The 19,892-nt window shown below is 47.0% G+C and overlaps 1 long non-coding RNA gene across 2 annotated transcripts in view; it reads right to left on the minus strand.

The window, feature by feature from the left end:
* The window catches only part of LOC135362333 (uncharacterized), a 42,824-nt gene extending 23,340 nt beyond the window's left edge, over positions 1-19,484 (minus strand). Inside the window, exons 1-9 of one of the 2 annotated variants that reach the window (XR_010406893.1) lie at positions 19,301-19,484; positions 17,718-17,847; positions 16,437-17,104; positions 11,808-11,978; positions 10,471-11,335; positions 9,816-9,888; positions 9,432-9,644; positions 6,126-7,036; positions 3,039-3,147 (exon numbers count right to left, since the gene is read on the minus strand). This is a non-coding gene — a long non-coding RNA (uncharacterized LOC135362333). The remainder of the gene's footprint in view (positions 1-3,038; positions 3,148-6,125; positions 7,037-9,431; positions 9,645-9,815; positions 9,889-10,470; positions 11,336-11,807; positions 11,979-16,436; positions 17,105-17,717; positions 17,848-19,300) is intronic. The other variant, XR_010406892.1, reaches the window with a different exon arrangement.
* Positions 19,485-19,892: the final 408 nt, after the last annotated feature.

A 19,892-nucleotide genomic window follows, 5' to 3' on the forward strand; every position in this document is an offset into this window, starting at 1 on the left:
AGGAATGTGTTAAGGATATTCTTTATACTCATGCATTCCCTGGGAACCAGAGACATAAACAAGGGGTGGGTCCTTAGATGTCCCCCCACCCAGTGTACAGTTATCCTGTCTCTTCGGGGAAAGACCAAAGAACTCTCTACTATATATACTTGAAATGGCATCACAGGATCCTTCTTCAAGGGGATGCAATCCCTCCTTCTGTGGCCCAAGGGTTTGTGAACGTGCCTGGTGGGTACCAGGCGAGCGACAGGTATTCTCCATTGTCGCTGCCATTGTCACCCTTCTGCTTGCCAGTGCTCAGTGCCTTCTCATTATAAAAACTGAGAAACACTCTTGTTCATCTGCCTCACCACTAGGAACACCATGGCCAATTAGCCAATGCCTCGAATCCCTGTAGGTCAAGGACACCAAAGGTCACTCCGGCCTTCCTGCCAGCTATAGCAATAATGCCTCTTGCCCTTGGTGGTAAGCGCTGCTCTGTGGTCTTTGCCATTCCAGAATCCCAGTGTTCCTCTGGAATCAGAGAGCCTAGTTCCACGGTAATCTCTCCCATTATCAACTGGCTTTCAGAGATGCTGGTGCACCTCTCACAGGTGAAATCTCTATTGTCTTAGCAAGGGAGGCAGGGTGTGTGTCCTCCAGGAGCACATAGTCAGGTAAAGGGTCTTCAGGTCTTATGTAGCAAGTCTATTCTACCATTAATACTTTCCTGAATCTTTTGTCTTCTTTAACATTCTGCCAAAGCAGTTCTGACATCAGTACCTCATTTACTGTAAGTCATTGTCATGTCCAGGTTTCAAGGAGCCATTCTAGATAACTGGATTGGCTCCAAATACCCTTGTCGAAACCTTGGGTCCCAAGTGATAGGTGGGTGACTTCTTACCATTAGCCCCATATTCTGCCGCTTCTGCCAGTCTACTCTCCTAAAGATCCACCTGCACGTATGTTTCCCGATCCTGCTGGAGCAACTCAGCCTGTTCCTAGAATTTATTTTGGCTGTAGGGGATTTCCTCCCAGAGGGGGGGGATTGTACATCCCCATTCAGGTCAGGAGATCTGACCCCGGTTATCAGCCTATGAGTAACAAGATGAGTAGAAGAGGATCTTAAGAAAACGAGGCTTCTGGGGCGCCTGGGTGGCTCAGTTGGTTGGGCGACTGCCTTCGGCTCGGGTCATGATCCCGGAGTCCCAGGATCGAGTCCCGCATGGGGCTCCCTGCTCGGCAGGGAGCCTGCTTCTCACTCTGACCCTCCCCCCTCTCATTCTCTCTGTCTCAAGTAAATAAAGAAAGAAAGAAAGAAAGAAGAGGAGCTTAAGAAAACGAGGCTTCATTCTGTGAGGCACTTACTTCAGGTAAGGTCATGGATTATTCTGGTATACAGAAAAGGGGAGGCTGTTCTCCTCTGATAAAGGGGATGGGGCTACTTTTTCCAGCCAGAGTAATTCTGAGCAATGCTGAGATTCAAGACTCTCAAGCTCATCCACCCAGTGTCCTTATCCTGAACCCCCAGTGCCTGTTCTGAACCCCATTCTTTCTCTACCTGGCTCTGACTTTGACATAGGAAATTTATCATGGCTGCACATTTAGTATCCTTTGTACTTCCACGCCTTTATAATCAGATCCAGGATCTGATGTTTATGCATAGTCTGCCCTTCAGTGGTGGAGACGAAAACTCTAAAGCTGCCACGCAGACCCCCTGGCTTTCACGGGGTGCCATAAGGTAGCAATGAACTACCTGAATGATTCCTGAGCTAATTAGTTTCTTTTTTTCAAAGTTTCCAATGCCCTCAAAAGCAGATACTTCTGCCAGTCTTTGTAATTATTATCACCCCTTTATTAATCAAGCGCAGCTGCCTGATCAAGCTGCCTGGTAATTGAAAACCTCACTTCATAACAATTAACCGCAGGTGACAGCTTTAGTAATTGTGATATCACTACTTATCAGGGGTTCCACTAACCAAAAGCAATGGGAAACCTAACTGCATTCAGTCGGGCAGACCAGCCAACACCAAAATCCCGTCCTGAGAGTCTGCTTTTAAGGGTCACTTCTAGTAACAACTATCGTAGCCTAATTTTGCTAGAAAATAGAAGGTGGTACAAACATTTATGCTCTAGCAATTTATTGGGGTGAGCAGTCCCAGGAAAGCAAGAGAGATGGAAAAATGGGAGAGAGGCCAGAAAGAAGGGAGAGTAATCACAAAGGGGAATTTACTGAGCTGGGTGGAGCTTTGCAAAAACAAAAACAAAACAAAACAATACTGATGGTTGCTTGGCGTCGCTGCACGTCACCAGAAACTGCTGTGATTCTGAACAATCCACCAGGAAGAAAGAAAGGCAAACAATGTATCTGTCTAGTGTTTCCTTCTTAACCGCCAAATGGTATTTGTGCCAAATGGTGCTCTTTATACCCTGAGACGCGCAGGTGGTGCTGACTGGTCCCTCCAAACAGCTGATGGGGAAGCCATAACTTCTATGGGTCCTACTCAGGTAGTGCATAGACCCATCATTGTCTGTCTCCCAGCCGGTGCTGCAAAACGTTCTCCTCACTCTGGTGGATGCAGTAGCAACAACAGTGAGCATGTCTTTGCAGTCACAGAAGTAGTAGGAGCCTACACACGAATGCTCTGGCCAGGAAGCAGGGCAAGCAACCGAGGCCTGGAGGACTGGGGGCAAGCAGGATTGAGTAGGTCTGGGGTGCACAAAGACTAGCTCAGGTGTACCCTGGTTTCTTTTAGAAGGAAATAGTATTCAGATCACAATTGAGGCATTAAATATAGTCATTGCCACAAGGTTGCCATTGCTTTAAAAACTTTTCCTTGGACAGCAGAGGTAGTTCTCTCTCTTTTAGAAATAAATTATGAGTTCATATTGATATTCCCAATTAAAATGGAAGATTACAGGGTCTTATTTAGGCTTATGCTTGTGTCTGTCGTCTCTTATGCTGAAAATCTTGGTTTGCAGCGACGTTCCTAAAAGTACTTATTTGCCGATCCTACAGTATGAATGTGGTAGTTCCAAAATACAAATACTAATCATACCGCTCTCTGTGTCAGACTGTATTAATCTTCACTCCCGTTTGGTGCACGTCTCTGCAGTGCTTCTTGCTGAGAGAGGAACATAGATCCTTGAGGTTTTGAACTCAGATCTCTGGCCAATAAAAGATGGAATAAGAGTGGTGGTCACTTCCAGGAAGAGGTTTTATGAGCCTGGGGATTTTTTTCTTCTGCCTCAATGACTAGCAAATATTCCAGACAGATGCTGTTCCCCCACTTGGGTCACGGGGGGAAGAGGACATACATCAGAGCTGTAGCTAACGTACAATAAACGTGTAGTGTGGGGAAAAAGCAATTTTAGTAGTTGAAAGGCACCAAGATTTGGGGTTATTTGTTATCACAATAGAAATAATCTAGTCTATCCTGATTGATATACCACTGAAAGCAGTTTTAAGATTCCTCATGGTCCTTTTTTGTCCTTAGGATATATCCCATTAAGGATATACTGCCGGGACACCTGGGTGGCTCTGTTGGTTGAACGTCTGACTCTTGATTTTGACTCACGTCATGATCTCAGGGTTGTGAGATCGAGCCCTGTGTCAGGCTCTGTGCTCAACATGGCATCTGCTTGAGATTTTCCCTCTCCCTCTGCCCCTCATGCTCTCTCTCTAAATAAATAAATAAAATCTTTTTTAAAAAGGATATACTGGCAAAATATGGTTTTCTAGAGTCATTTGCAATACCTCTTCTTCAGGTGGCTGAACCACCAACCTAATATACAAATATTGTTTCCATTTACCCAAATTTTATAAATCTTCTTTTCATCTTTATTTAATTTTACATTTGAATTAAAATATTTACATCGCTCTAAATTATACAACAAATTACATGTAGTTAAGTCTAGGTTCCATCCCTGCCCTTCTATCCTGTTCCTTCTCTCTCCTTATAGGTCCCCATTCTTATTGGTTTTTGGTTTATTCTTCCATTATTACCTTTTTTTTTTTAGAGAGTGTGTGCACGCAAAAGGGGTGGGGGAGGGGCAGAGGGACAGGGAGAGAGAGAATCTTAAGCAGATTCCATATTCAGCATGGAGCCCAACTCGGGGCTCAATCTCACGACCTTGAGATCATGACCTGAGCCGAAATCAAGAGTTGGTCGCCTAACTGACTGAGCCCCCCAAGAGCCCCCCATTATTACCTATTAATAAGATAAGCAAATGTTTCTATATTCATATATCCCCCTTTCTCAAATAAAAGATAGCATACCATAAGTACTGTTCTGAACTTTTCCTAACAATATATTCTGGAAACTATTTCACATAAGTGTAATAGAGGTCCTTCTTATTTATTTTTGTAGTTTTATAATACTCCATTGTATGAACGCACCATAATGTTTTCATCCAGTGGCCGTGATGGACTTTTGGACTGTTTCCATTCTTTTACTATCACAATTATTGGCAGTGCATATCCTTGTGCTATCTCATTTTATGTTTTTACCAGTTTATTTTTTGAGCTAGATCCATAGAAGTAGAATTGCTATGTCAAAAGGTAGGTGAATTTGTAATTTTTCTAGATGGTCCGAATTCCCCTCCATGGGGTTGTATCCTTTTGTATTTCAGCAACTTATAAGAACCTGTTTCTGAGAATTTTATTAATGGAACATGTTGTCAGACTTTGGATTTTTGCCAATCTGATAGGAAGGAAATCCTATCTCAGTAGAGTTTTAACTTTCATTTTTCATATTCTGAGAAAGTTGAGCCTCTTCCCATATATTTAAGGGTCATTTGCATTCCCCTCTGCAAACCATTCATATACCCTGACCATTTTTCTGCAGCGTTGCTGGTGGTTTTGTTCTCAATGTTTAGAAGCTCTTTATCTGTTAAGAATATTTATCTTTCATCTATGATATAGGTTCTATTTTAAATGGTATGATCCATATCCGGAATTTGGGGGCATTGAGCAAAATTACTAATGCATCTTCCCTTTGACCCAGAAACTGCATGGAGACAATGGACCTGGCATTGTCAAGCTGCTGATCCAGCAGCTGCCTACCTCTGGGCTTTTTGTTATGCAAGAAAAAAAAAGCTTTAAGTGCCTGTACTCAGTTTTTAAATGTTATTGTTATTTGAAGATGCTTTCCTACTTGTTTTTCTAAATATGAGATTATTGTAAATTTTATTTAAATATTTTCCCCTTCCCCGAGGCAGGTCAAAAACATCTATTCTCTCTAATTGCTACTTGTCTCCCCTCTCATTTATCTCTTATATTTTCTTCCACTTTTTGCCACCATGATGTTACCCCACCGAGTGACACAACCATAAAGCAGGAGTATCTGGTACAGAGTTGAATGTGGGTCCCCCAGCGCACAACCAGAGTTCCCAGGGAAGCCAGAAGGAGAGAGGTGTGGTTTCATTGTTTTTTCTCCTGTCTTCTTTGGAATGAGCACTCTGAGACTAGCAGGTGGATACCTTGGTGCTGGGGGCAGCAGGATGGCTCTAGCTTTGCGTGCCCTGGCGATGTCCAAGGACCTTGCAAATAGCTTGAGTAGGTGTGGAGCCTGGACCCCTACTGGCCTCCTCTTGGGCCAGCTCAGGGGCCCCAGGGCTGTGTGCATTCTTTGGCTATCATCCCCTTGGCCATATAAATGGTCTCTCTTCTCTCCCTGATCTCAGAGGGGCTCACAATATTTCAAGAGTCTGATGCTTTGGTTCAGCTCATGGGTGTGCCTGTCATTTTATATGGAGGATTCCAGGTTCGGCACGAACAGCCATAAACTCTATCCTAGAGAAATAAAAGCACTGGTAGCTAAGGATTTATATTCTGAGTTATTTATTGCTACAATGTTTGTACTGCCCCCCCCCCCCCCGCCCCAAAAGGAAACAACATAAACGCCTATCAATAAGGGCCAGTAAATGATGGTGCATTCATACAACGGGGCGTTGTGTTGCTCCTAAAACACGAGTTAGAGCTGCGTCTATTGACCCGGAGAGGGTGACAGTGAGGTACTGTACTTGATAAGACGCTGCAGTGAAAAAGTCTGCCCCACTTTTTCTCTGTGTCTTCTTTCGGGGAGCCAAAGAGACTTCCTTGGTTTATGTCTACATGTTTGCTTATATTTTTGAATATTATGCACCTGTTGGGCCTCGGTTTCTTCATGTGTTAACTGAGGAGGACCCCAGGGGCTTCGGTCACGCGGCCGCGGGGAGGGCCCGAGCACCTGCAAGCAGACACGGACACAACACGGTACAAACAGCGCCTCCCCCCGGTCATGAGCGGGAAGTGAATCTCTGCCGTTTGTGTCACTATTTTCAACGCACACAGAGAAAGACATAGGAGATACTTTCAGGCTGTTCGTACTGGTTCCAGGGTCGGAGGGTAGGGAGGGAAAGTTGGGAGAAAGAGATAAACTGTGATTTTCACAAAAGAGAAATATCATGTATGGTAAAAATTAAAGTGAAATTGTGGAAATTAGTATCCTAAGTGGTCTCTGTGATGTGATAATGACTAGGAAGCACCATATAGGTATGGGGGGAAAAATAAAAATATTGACTTAATTAGGTGACTGGAGTGCAGACAATTTTTATCTTAGATCCTGTGGTTATTTTGATGCAGTTTTTCCTATCAACTCTTTGAAAAGAGGGTCTCCCACTGCTGGGGGCACACAGGGGCTCAGGAAATGGTAGCTATGGCTAAAGGAATTTTATTTTAATAACTGCTCTCCGCTCAGCTTCCCAGCCTTAGGCTCCCTCCACAACACCCATGGCTCCTCACTGGTGCCCTGAACTCCCCTCGACCCCACGGCGTAGCTGCTGATTATTCCTGTTTGCAGAGCTGTTTGGGTCCCGTGACACTGAGCAACAGGGAACCGTGACTGAAATGGTGGCTAACGACCGACCTGCAAAAGGCAACAGTGCCTGACGCTGAGGGCCCATGCCTTTGGCCACCTCACCCTACGCAGTGGGCATGAAAGGGATATCCTCATTGCTATTCTGACACAACGCAGAACCAATTTCCAGATTGGAGTTGTAACACCAGGAGAGCCACCTGGAGAGAAGATAATAAAATTTTAGTGTCAAATTATCTCCTCCCGTTTAACCGGGCGCGGCGTCCCAAGCTCCAGCACTGTAGGCAAGCAGAGGTGCAGGCCAAGGGTGAGAGAGACCTCGGATGGGTGGTAGTGGATGGAGGTGATGAGCTCGTTCTGTTAATCTTGCATTCAGTTTTACGGCCTTGACCATGGGGACTAGAATTTTACCCACCCTCTCAGGGAGGAATGAGGACATCTGATTCTCGAAATACAACTGCACGCCTCACGTCCTATGGAAGAGGAGATAATGGGAGCGTATGATGGACCCGAGGGACTCAAGGGCTGAAATGCGTTGGAAATACCTTGGGTACTTCCTCAGATCCTCTGGACTTCACCTGCTCTACCAGATTCTGCCGGCTTCCTCAGCAGCCTGGGCCCTCAGCTGATGGCTCTGTGTTGACCCTCGAGCCTCTGTAGGCCTCCTGAGCCTGATCACATGCAGAACCAGAGCCTCTGGTTCTTTCCATCACTTCCAGACTCAGATACCACATCACAGCAAAGGGCGTAGCATCTGGCCTTCCAAATCACTCTCAAAGGGGCCCAAACGATGCAGCTCAGAAACGTGCCAGGATTAACCCCACGTGGACCAGAACTTGATCAAGGGGAAATGAGGCAGGGGAGGGAAACGGACAGATACATTCTATCTCATCCCTCTTTTCACCTGACTGCTCCCAGAGACAGCTAGCTGCTCCATACAACGTGCCAGGAGACCTCCACCCGGATGAACAATTCACCTGACAGCCTGCTCTCTTCAGCTCATTCTGAGGCTGGGTCAGTTCAGGAGTCACCGTCTCGCATTGCTTTGCAGTCTGCTGCTTTGCCTCCCTCTGCCCTCATCTTCCTGCTCTAGGTTTCTACAGCACAATACAATGGTCAGCGTGTAATCCTTCCCCCCAGGCTCTGTTTTCTAGGGTAATGTGGCAGCCAGAATAGTGGCTCTCCAAAGAGGCCTATGTCCTAATCTCCGGAACCTATGAATGTGTTCCCTTCCATAGCAAAAGGGATTTGGCAAACATGATTAAGTTAAGCATCTTACAATAGGGAGATTATCTTGGATGACCCAGGTGAGCCCAGTGTGATCACAGGGATCCCTATGAGAGGGAGGCAGGAGCGTCAGAGTCGGGAGAAGGTGATGTCAGGATGGAAGCCGAGATGAGAGACATGCAGCTGTGAGCCAGGGAATGCGGGCTATTCTAGAAGCTAGAAGAGGAAAGGATCGGCCTCCCCCGGAGCCTCCAGAAGGGACCCTAACAACAACTTTGTGCCCCCTAAGACTCCCTTCACACTTCTGGCATCCAGAACTGTGGGAGAATGGATGTGTGTTGTTTTAAGACACTAAGTGTCTGGTAATTTGCTGTAGCCGCCATAGAAAACTAACCAATAGAGGAAACTTGGCTAAAACATCTTTTAATGCCCTGGTTTCCAGCATGATCCTATTTTGCATGATTAAAGCTGAATGTCACATTATATTTACCCTTTGAATTCCTTCTGTGAACAAATCCTAATCTCTTCTCGGGCAGATGGATGCCCTGGTCGACTAGGGCAGAGATTTATTCTCAGAAAGGTAACTGTGTCCATACCTGTTTATCTCTACACAAACAAGCGAAACAGGAAGTCTGGGAGGAAATATTACGAACAGTGGTAGCAGGTGGGTTATTTCCTGCTTGAACTTTTGTGGATTTCCCCACTTAACTCTAACACACAGGCATTTCTTTTATAATAAAAAATAATAATTTAAAGTGACTAGGTATGAAACGGGCTAAAAATCTGCACCAGCCTCTGGTATTCTGGAAGTTAGTATAAAGGATAGGCCACCATGAGCTGGAGGTGGTCAGGGAAGGCTTCATGGAGGAGGGAGGAATCCGAGCAACACCTGGCAGGATGGGTATTTGAGGAGTAGAGGAAAGGGAGAAGGCATGATGTAAGCCAAGAAAAGTGTCTTTGCCGAGGTTAATAAATAAACCCATTTGATGTAAAGGGAATATCTGCAGAGAATGTAATAACAGTACAAAGAAAAATTAATTTATGCAGCATTTGCTTTTTTGCCGGATATTGTACCAAGCCCTCTGCTGGATTATCGTATCTAATCCTCCCAAGAATCTCATGAGGAAGGTTCTGTACATATCCTAAATATATAGACAAGGACATGGAAGAAAGAGATGCCATGTAACTTGGCAGCAAGTGATCCGAGTCCAGATTCAAATCCCACAATCACTCCCAGCTCATGTTTGAGAAGTGGATTGGAGAAGAAGCCTGGATAAGAGCGCTTAAGGCCTCAAAATATCAAATGTATTAATTTTCTACTGCCACACATTACAGACTGAATGTTTGTATCTCCTCCCCAGTTCATACCTTGAAGCCTAATCCCCAGGGTGACGGCATTTGGGGATGAGGCCTTTGGGAGCCCTCATGAATGGGATCGGTGCGCCGTAAAAAGAGACTCCAGGGAGACAATCTCTCTCTCCACCATGTGACCACACAACAGGAAGGCGACCGTCTGCAAACCAGGAGAAGGGTCCTCACCAGGACATGACCCTGCTGGCACCCTCATCTTGGACTTCCCAGCTTCCAGAACGAGAAACAAATTTCTGTTATTTAAGCCACCTGGGCTACGGTATTTTGGTAAAGCTGTTTCACCCAAGACCTTGCATACCAAATTACTAAACATTTAGCTGATTGAAATGACACCCATTTATTATATCACAGTTCTGTGGGGCGGGGTCCAGGTAGGCTCACCTGGGGTCTCTGGTTAAGGTCTCACAAGGCCAAACTCATGGTTTGGGCCAGGCAGGGCTCTCCTCTGGAGGTTCTGGGGAAAAAAATCAGGCTGCTGGCTGAATTCAGTCCCTTGTGGCTGGGGACCAAAGCTCCTGCCCCCTCACTCCCTGTGGAACCCTCCTCCCCTGCGAACGGCTGGAGAAAACACTGCTCGTTCGGGGCTCATGTGATTCAGTCAGGCCCACCTGCGTCATCCCCCTTCTGCTGTTTCGTAATTATGAGAATGGCAGTTCATCCCGTTGACCGGCTTCTGGGCGCTCACAGGAGACTGGATGAGTGTCACAGTAGGGTTCTGCCCACCACCCCCAGACTAAGGATTTGGGGTTTTGTCCTGGTCAAGGAGCCTCACTGGAGTTTTTGTAGAGGGATGCACCTAGCTGAAGGGTGGGTTTTACAAGGTTCCCTGGGCGTCGGGACTGAGGTGTGGAAGGAGGGAAGACGGGGAGACCAAAGATCAGGGATGGGGCGGTGAAGGCCTCCATGAGGGCAGGCATGGGGGAAGCTGGGGGCGAGACAGATGGCAGAGACATTAAGATGGTGAAACATTCTGCAGGACTGGCGACCCTTCGGAACACCTCCGCATTCCCAATTTCATCTGGGCCTCATTACGCACCTGTGGGAGGAAGACAGTGGTCTCTCCACGGGACAAATGAAGAAACGGGCAAGTCTCTGAATCTCTGCTTCAAAGGTCATACTCTGGATCCGTGGTCCCGGCCGCCTGACTCGGGCTCCCTGTTCCTGGAGCTCAGGACCTGGAAATTGGGCCTTACTGTCCTGGGCTACCTGCTTCCTGCCATTGTATTCTCGGAGGATATGCGGGAGAGAGACCTTTTTTTTTTTAAATCATCACTTTGAAAAGGCAATGACATCGCTTCTCCACCTTTTGGCTAAAATCAAGCGTGGGAAGGGAATGACAGGGGAAAGAGGGTGGAGGGAATGTGGAGACAGAGCGAAGGGGGTGTGGTATGTGTTGTGATGACACCTATGGATCGTTAAGTGATATAAGACTACAGAGGAAAAGCGAGGCACTCCAGAGAAGCAGGAAGGAAAAAAAGCCACTCACGTTCCCACCACCCAGAAATAACCCCCTTAAGATCTTGGAGCCAGAGAGTCCAAGTTTTGCATGTGAATATGTGTGTCCTATAACGGGCACGTATTATTCTAGAAATCTGCTCTTGTGGTTGATCAATACCTATGATGGCTGTCAGGGATGGGTCCGTGGGGCCCATGGGAGTGGATGCGTCTCCAAGCAGATTTCTGCAGGGGCTGTTTTCCCCCTCCATTCCCCCATGACAGGTGGACAGACATCAGGCAAGCCCTGTCTTCCGCTCTCTCCAGGAACTCAGTCCACTTAGCTTGCCCTGGACTGCCTATTCTCCAGAAACAAATCACTTAAAAAAAAAAAAAAAAAATCACTCCATTAAGAAGTTCAGCCCAGTCATCTCAGGCCTCAAATGCTTCCATTTTCTCCAGTCTGCCTGAAAAGGAGAAAAGCCAAAAGGAGAATTTTAAGTTGCACATATTGATTGGCTTGACTCACCAAAAGAAGGCACTTTTACCAGCTTTTCAAATTACAATTTATTCAATAGTGAAAAAGTAACTCAATTTGAGAAAGAGCTCTGACACCCCGTAGGAGTTGCTTTCTCTCCACTTAAATTATATCATCATCATTGTTCACTCATCGTTCTCTGGAAGCCACTGGGCAAAGCACAGTTCTTGGCACTTAGGAGATAATCAGTAAAGACTGTTGAATTAATGAGACTGTAACTGGCAGGGAAGTTCAAAGTCCAGAGACTTGGAAAAGTCAATGTGGATGAAATGAGTTGAGCTTGTAAGGTTTACCCACTCTGGTCAGCACTGGGAAGATCACACGGTTTGGAAACAGCCTGACCTACGTTCAGATCCTGCCCCCTTTTATCTTTGTACTTCGTATCTCTGGGCCTTAGTTACCTTGTCAATAAGAGAAGAGACATCTTTCCTGCATGTTTGTGGTGAGGATTCAAATAGATGCCCTCCATCAAGTGTATCTACAGGACGAGAAGAAAGAAGGTGCTTCTAGATCCTGTTCTGCTGGAGATTAGGGTTTGATTTCTCCAAGGGGAGGCCGCTATATCTTGAGTCCTGTAAAATAGTTGTTGAATTAAAAAAAAAAAGTTGGTTCATCTCTCTCTCTCTCTCCTTTCTCCCTTTATTCCTTTGTTTTGTTTCTTAATACCAGAGGGGAGTTGGGTGGGGGGATGGGGGAAACAGGTGAAGGGGATTAAGAGTACATTTATCATGATGAGCACTGAATGACTATATTGTACACTTGAAACGGATATAACACTGTATGTTAACTGTACTGAAATTAAAATGAAAAACTTAAAAAAAAAAGTTGGTTCTCTTTACTTCTCACTTCCTTGTCCTTGCCTTCAATTCCAGAAGCTGCTACCAGAGCTAGAGAAATGGGTCAACTCAGATTTGAGTGAAGGGCACTGGGCCCTCCTTGTGAGGAGTGCAGGAGTTTTGTATACATCCCCTCCCCCGTTTTTCTGTCTTTAAATGATCTGAATTTCTTTACCCATAATAAAAAGATTCGTTTGTGTAGTAGTTTCTCAATTGTAGATCTTGCTCAACTTACAGTGGGGCTATATCCCAATAATCCCATTGTAAGTTGAAGATATAAGTCAAAAAAATGCACGTAATACACCTAACCTACCAAACACCATAGCTTAGCCTACCCTACCTTAAACGTGCTCAGAACACTTACATCTACAGTTGGGCAAAATCCTCACACACAAAGCCTATTTTACAATAAAGTATTGGCTATCTCATGTAATTTATTGAATACTGCACTGGAAGTGATGAACAGAACAGTTGTGTGGGTACAGGATGGTTGTGATTGTATCGTGATCGCGAGGCTGACGGGGAGCTAAGGCTGCCCTGCCCAGCATCACCAAAGAGGATTGCACCACTTATCACTAGCCTGGGAAAAGATCCAAATGCGAAGTACAGTTTCTATCAAATACATATCACTTTCACACCATCATAAACTCAAAAAATCTTCTGTTGAACCACTGTAAGCTGGGGGCCATCTAGATTCATTGTCAATGTCGTGGGGGTGCATCTTGGCTTGGGGCTGTCTGTTGCAGGTGAGAAAGAAGAAAAGTAGGGAGAAAAACCTTTGCAAATTTCTGGGTCCTTGCATTTGGGATCAGTTGATGACAACTTGGGGAGAAGCTTTCTGCTAAAAGTTCTGGGATGCTTAATGGGCTTCTGGAAGATAAGTGATTTACTCTTAGGTCAAACATTGGAATTAAGAATAAAGGTCATCATGACATGAAAAAGGATTTTCTTTCCAACTTGCATGGGGCTTTCTCTCATTTTTAATTTCTCTTTATTCATCCCTTCTCATAATTTCATCCTTTTCTATTTCATTTCTTTCATTTGTTCATTCATTTCATTTCATTTTCTTTCAAACATTTATGGGCACATTTGTGTGTGTAGGACTGCTAAAGCCAGGCCCTGGGGATTTATCTGGGAACAAAACAAATGAAGTCTTTGTCTCATGGAGCTGATGTTCTGATGGGGGAGACTGTAGAACAATAAATAAACATAAGATACTGGCAGGCAGTAATAAATGTTCCAAAGAAAAAGAGAGCAAAGTAAGAAGCTAGACCATCATGGAGGTAATATTTGGGCAAAGTAAACAAGCACAAAGGCAGAGTAAGCCTTTGTAGGTGTCTGGGGGTGAAGGACTCTTCTAGGCAAAAGAAGTAGAAAGCGCAAAGGTGTGAAGGCAGGAGCATGCGCTGTGGCCACGAGGAACTAGGAGGCCACTGTGACGGGAGAACACTGAGCATGGGAAGAGTAGACGGGGATAAGGCTGTAGATGTGGCCAGGCCCAGATCACACGGCCCCTAAGCGGATGTGGTATGGACCTGGGGTTCTATTCTAAGTTTGTTGGGACATTGTGACAAGGTGTTATTTATAGGTGTTATAAAAGGGATGAATTATACCCCCCCCCCAAATTAATATGTTGAAGACCTAACTCCCTGTACCTCAGAATGTGGCTGTATCTGGAGACAGAGCATTTGGGGAGGTGATGAAGTTGAAATGAGGCCATTATGGTGGGCCCCGATGTCATATGACAGATGTCCTTATAAGAAAAGGAAATTTGGACACAGAAAGAGACACCAGAGATGCACATGCATAGAGAAAAGACCATGTGAGGACACGGCCATCCACAAGTCAAGGAGAGTGGCTTAAGAAGAAACCAAAACAGCTGACGCCCTGATCTTTGACTCCCAGCCTCCATAACTGTGAGAAAGTAGATCTGTTGTGTAAGTCACGCAGTCTGTGGTGTCCTGTCATGGCAGCCCTCCCGGACAAATAGGAAGGGTATCGAAGTGTAGATTGCTATAATCTGGCTTTAATTTCCAAAAGATCACTCCAGCTGCTATGAAGGAAGAGCCACGCTGGGGAAGACTGGAGGCAAGGAGGCCAGCTAAGAGGCTGCTATGGTGACCCAGGTGAAAGGGGGTAGTAGGCTGGGCTGTGCTGGGAAGCAAAGAGGTGAGGAGAAGTGTCCTGAGTCCAGATGGACTTCATGGGCAGCACCAACAGGACTTGTGGGAAAGAGGAAATGGAGATGTTGGCCAGATCAGCCTTGTTCAGAATGTCCACTCTGGCACTGTCCAAAATCATTCATCCTTTGTCCCCTAAGAGGTTCTGGGGGGTACTGTGAGAAGACCTTAAAAAAATTATTCCTAAGATTTCAGAGCCAAACCAGCCTTCAAAGGATCAAAAGGCAGAGGTCACTGAAAGAAAGGAGTTCGTAAGATGGTTCTAGAATCAGAATGCTTGGGTTAAAATCCTGGATCCACTTCTTACTGTGTGACGAAGGACAAGTTACTGAAATGTTCCACATCTCTGTTTCTTCATCTACACAACAAGGATGACAATATCCACTTCATGGGCTTGTTGTACAAATGGGCATATTTTTGTGAAGCTCTCAGCATAGATCTGTCCTATAGTAAATGGTATGTAGCAGTTAGCTCTTGCTGTGTAACAACCCCCCCCCCAACAACTCAGTAGCTCATATAAGAAGCATGTATTATTGCTCATGAATCTACATGTCAGTTTTTTAGGGTTTTTTAGGGGGCTAAACAGGACCAAAGATATGAGCTCTGTTTCCAAAGGGCCTGTGAACTAGGCAAACAGTGGAAACATACACATAAAGCTCATAAATCTTTGCACAGGGGTCAGGAGCATGTAAATGTGGACTGGGACTGGCTGGGAGATTTGAGTTCTCTTCCGACTGGGATTCAGGGCAAGTTCCTTCCCTCACTCTGCCTCAGTTTCCATATATAAGGGAAGGAGTTGAATCAGACCATCTTGAGAATTTCCTTCAGATATGGATTCCCTTGAATATATGTAACATTACCTGCCTACCTATGGTTTAAGCAAATGGGGGCAGTCTGACGCAAATCCAGAGTAAGCAGTCCAGGACCCATGCGTCAGCTCAGCGATAGCTGCGCTCTCCCCTTCTGCCACCCTTAGGGGGCTGGCTTGTCATCTCAGTCCCAAGGCAGTCACGGTGCCTCCAAGTATCACATCTTTGTTCTAGGCAGGTAAAAGGGAGGGGGCATAATGGGAGCAAAGGTTTATACCCACGGAGTCTGTTTCTATTTGTAAGGAAATCAAAGCCTTCCTTGGGAGCCCCGTCCTGATAATTTACATTTGTCTTATTAACCAGAGCTGTTCTCCATGGCTGCCCAACTAGAAGGTGGCTACAAGTCCCAAATAGGAGTTGGGTCAGCAACTCAGGCTGCTGGCTGCAAACATTAACCACAAGTTCACAGAGTCCCGTGGGAGCCCCTTTGGGCCCTCGGACCCACAGGGAGCTCTGGCCAGTCCAGAGGTTGTCGCTCAGGGAACATTTCCCACATCATTTCATGGGACTATACATTCTAAAAAGACAAGGACACTGCTTGCTCAGTCTCACCCAGATCTTTAGAACCTGGTTCAGGGCCCGGTCCTTCAGAGTTGTACAACAAACTTTGTGAATGAATGAATCGCCCATCGATGTGTCTGGATGTCAATGGACGGGGCACTCAGGGAATGAGGGATCTGGATAATTGGATTTTCTGGCAGCCTGAGGGTGAAGCAGGAAAGCTTATGATTTCAAATTAATTCCAGCAACACTGAGTGCCTTCTGCATCCAAAGCTCCAAGGTAAAACCATGCGTGCTATGTATGTGTAATGGTCAGGGTCTTGGCAAGAAAGATGGCACAGTCAGGGTCAGGGGGAGGCTGGGGGAGGCTCCATTGGCGCAGGGGCGGCAGGCTTAAGGGAGCCCGACAAGGGGTGGTGGAGTCCCCTGGGGCCAGCCATGCTGGGGAGCCCCGCCGCCCCTGGGGCCGGCAGAGGAAGAGGGAGAAGTGGATCCAGCACACGCAGAGAGTGGGAGCAGGGGCTGCAGGAGCGGATCCCTGGCGGGAGCTGTGGCCCCAGACAGGGGACACCGCCACTGGCCACTGCGCATAGGGGGCTGGGGAAGGGAAGCTGCACCCCTCTTTCCTTCTACCCACTGCTCACCTGTTGGCGCATTTCCTCCGCCGATTCCTCCGGGGGACCAGAGGACGGGGGCGGCGGGGGGGGACGTGCTACTGCAGTCAAACTCCCGGGCACAAGGCCGGAAGATCTGTGGTGGGGTTGACAGAGAATAGCTGGGACAAGGTACAACTTTACAGCCTCCTGATGGCTCTCCGAGGTGGACATCACCGCCCACCTCTACACAGTCGGACGGAGACCCGGAGTCGCTCAGCCATTTGTCCAAGTTCCCATAGCTTGTTAGTGGCCAAGCCAGGATGAGCGCCCATTCCCGCGCTTGTTTCTGGCTCCTTAACAGCCCCCCACCCCCCGCAGCCGCCTACTTGGGAGAGAGCCTGCTCCTTCCTTTCGCTTCTCTATTCTTCTCGGGGACCATGAGACCAGGGTGGAAAGCGCTACCTTTCTGGCAGGAGAATGAATTTTGCAAAGTGTAGATTGGAATTTAGCGGCCAGGGATGGGGGTGTTCTGTTTCAGCCTTTTTCGGAGTGGCAAGAAAACTAGGGTGTCAGGGAGCAGGGCTGAGTGCTCGGTGGGCCCCCGCTGACGACAGGTATTACTTGATCGAGGCTCCATTAAGTGCCAGGCATGGTCCTCAGAGCTTCACGCACATCATAACCCTCCAAGGAGGGTATTATTATGTTCATTTTCCTGGCTCCAAAACAGAAGCACAGAGAGGTTACCTTACTTGTTAGGTAGAAAGAGGATTCAAAAGCAAGACTGGGTACAAAGGCCAAGTTCCTTCTTTTATTCCAGTGGTTGCCCTTCAGGGGCCTGCAAGCTGATTTTGACCCACTTGGATCCCAAAAATTTTGCGAGAAAATGAAATCAGTGGCCAACATTTTAAGTGTAATTTCACATAAAAACCCGAATTTCCGACTTCTGTTAAAAAATGGAAGATTGGGGGCGCCTGGGTGGCTCAGACGTTAAGCGTCTGCCTTCGGCTCAGGTCGTGACCCCAGGGTCCTGGGATCGAGCCCCACATCGGGCTCCCTGCTCCTTGGGAAGCCTGCTTCTCCCTCTCCCACTCCCCCTGCTTGTGTTCCCTCTCTCGCTGTGTCTCTCTCTGTCAAATAAATAAATAAAGTCTTAAAAAAAAAAAGTGGAAGATTGGAAACCCTGGGCCCATATTCTCATGTGGCCACAATCAACTGAAGCTAAGTGACAGCTGACTCCTTTAAATGGGACATTTGCTCTCACTTGGCCACAGTCCTCACCACTCCCTATCGCCCCAACACTGAGGCTGCAAACCAGTGGCCATTCCTTACCTGCCTGAACTATGGTTCCCTTACACTCAGGCCACTCCACTTGTTTGTGTCGCCTGCTTGGCTCCAGAAGGCACATGGGTTTGTCTCTCCAAAGGGCCCACATCGCTCACTGATGGTACACGATGATCTACTGGGGTGAGAGAAGCAAATATTTGACCTTCTGTTCCTATGTCTGATCTCATTCATCCTTAATGTTTATCTTCATGTTTTATAGTACACTTAATAGAGTAACACGACAGCCATGGCTGCATTTTATAAATGAGTTTTATGCACATCTCTTGGGGGTATTGCTCAGAACATTTTTCTAATGGGGCCCTGAGATAGCAATGTTTGAAGACCACTGCTCTTTAGCACCCCCTGTATGGTAGCTGAGACGCTGTGAAAACCCCTTTGACTTTCTAGGCTTTAGATTTTTTTTTTTTCCATCTGGAAAATGGAGGTATTGTTACTGTCTACCTTGAAGAGCTGTTGCAAAATTCTAACCACCCAGCAAACCGTAAAGTGCTGAGCAATAAATGCAGAGAGCCACCCAGAGAGAAGGAACCGCTCCTCTTATCTTCATGTCGACCTGGAAGGGGAACTGGAAGGTTCCTTGCAGGGGGTTGAGTCATAAAGCCTGGGCTGCTGGCTGACTCGCTCCAACCCTCCCCCCCTCCCCCGCACAGCAACAGGATTGATTTCCAGGTTCATTAGTGCTGATGACGCGCTCCCGAGGAAGACAACCGCTCCACTCTCATTAAAGAGAGGCAGCTGCCCCATTTCTCTTCACCTTCCCCTCACCTCCAGCCTCCACCTGATAGCCCAGAAAGACTTTTTCTCATTTCCTTCAACCCCGGTGGCCTCCTTTGTCCTTGGGTTCACTCCTCTTGGGGAGAGTGTGGATTTAGAGGAGGACTCAGAAACATAGGTGGGGGTGTCCACAGAGTGTCTGCCCCAGTGTGGTCATGTCGAAGCTCCCTCCCACCAGAAGGGAAGAGAAGAACTTGAGATGAGTCTCTTCATGGCCCCTTAAGGGCAGCTCCGCCTGAGATGGGGCCTGGGCCTCCTGGCGGTGAGCTCTTTGGTGGACTTAAGGGGTTAGGCAGACCCCGAACATAGAGTGAATCTCTGGGACAGGACACTCCACGCACTCACTCCTTTCCTTCCAACACCCAGGAGGAGTGCAGAATTGTTCAAACCCCCAAGGTGCAGAGAGAGAATGTTAACCAGGACTATAGCCTATTAAGCAGTGGAGTGTGGATGACCAAATGTCCTGCTTTGCCTGGCACCGAGAGGTTTCCTGGGATGTGGGACTTCTAGTGCTAAAACCGGGACAGTTCAGGGCTAGCAGAAAGGTCGGACATCCCAGATGGAGCCAGAATTCAAATCCTTATACTCTCTCTCCGAAGGCCACACGCTAACCCATGCCTCCACAGCACCCTGAGTAGGACAGAGAGAGCCCCCGGGGGTATGAGCAGTGTGACAGGCAGTGAACCCTTGGAGGAGACAGCAAAAGAGTCTCAAACATAGGGACAAGTTCTCTGTGTTATTTCTCTGTCTGGGAGTGTGGTAGGAGACAGCAGAGAGGGTAGCTCCCTACCTACCTTGTTTGCAAAGTGAGGTTCCAGGAGAGAGTGGGCCAGCACCCGTGAGATCCCATTTATGGAGCATCTTTCTATTTATAACTTTAGTCCAAACCCTTGTGAGGTAGGTTCTCCAGATGAGGAAACCAGAGCTTTGAGAAGCTCAGAAATGTGCTCAAAGCCCACCCCAGTCTCTTTGCTCTGGGGGAAAAAAAAAAAACAAACAGCCATAAGCTGGGAAGCTTATAAGCAGTAGAAATTCATTGCTAACAGATCTGGGGGCTGGAAGTCCATGATCAGGATGCCAGCATGGTTGGATGAGGGCCCTCTTCTGGGTCACAGACTTCTCACTGTGTCCTCATATGACAGAAGGGGCTAGGGAGAGACGTGGGGTCTCCTTTATGAGGGTATTAGTCCCATTCACGAGGGCCCCACCCTCACGGTCAAAGGAAAGAGATGACCCTCCACTGAAAGTGGCAGAGTTTGCACCTGACCTCAGGTCTGTTTGCCTCCAGTGGCTGTGGTTTTTAACCATTAGGCCAGACTGTCCCTCCGAGAGGACTTTCTTAAAACATTGCATCATTTCCTATGATTATAACTCAAAGCTGGCAGG

Source organism: Mirounga angustirostris, unplaced genomic scaffold (assembly GCF_029215605.1).
Source record: "Mirounga angustirostris isolate CCGP_5_RB_7025 unplaced genomic scaffold, mMirAng1.0.hap1 SCAF_13, whole genome shotgun sequence".
NCBI lineage: Eukaryota > Metazoa > Chordata > Mammalia > Carnivora > Phocidae > Mirounga > Mirounga angustirostris.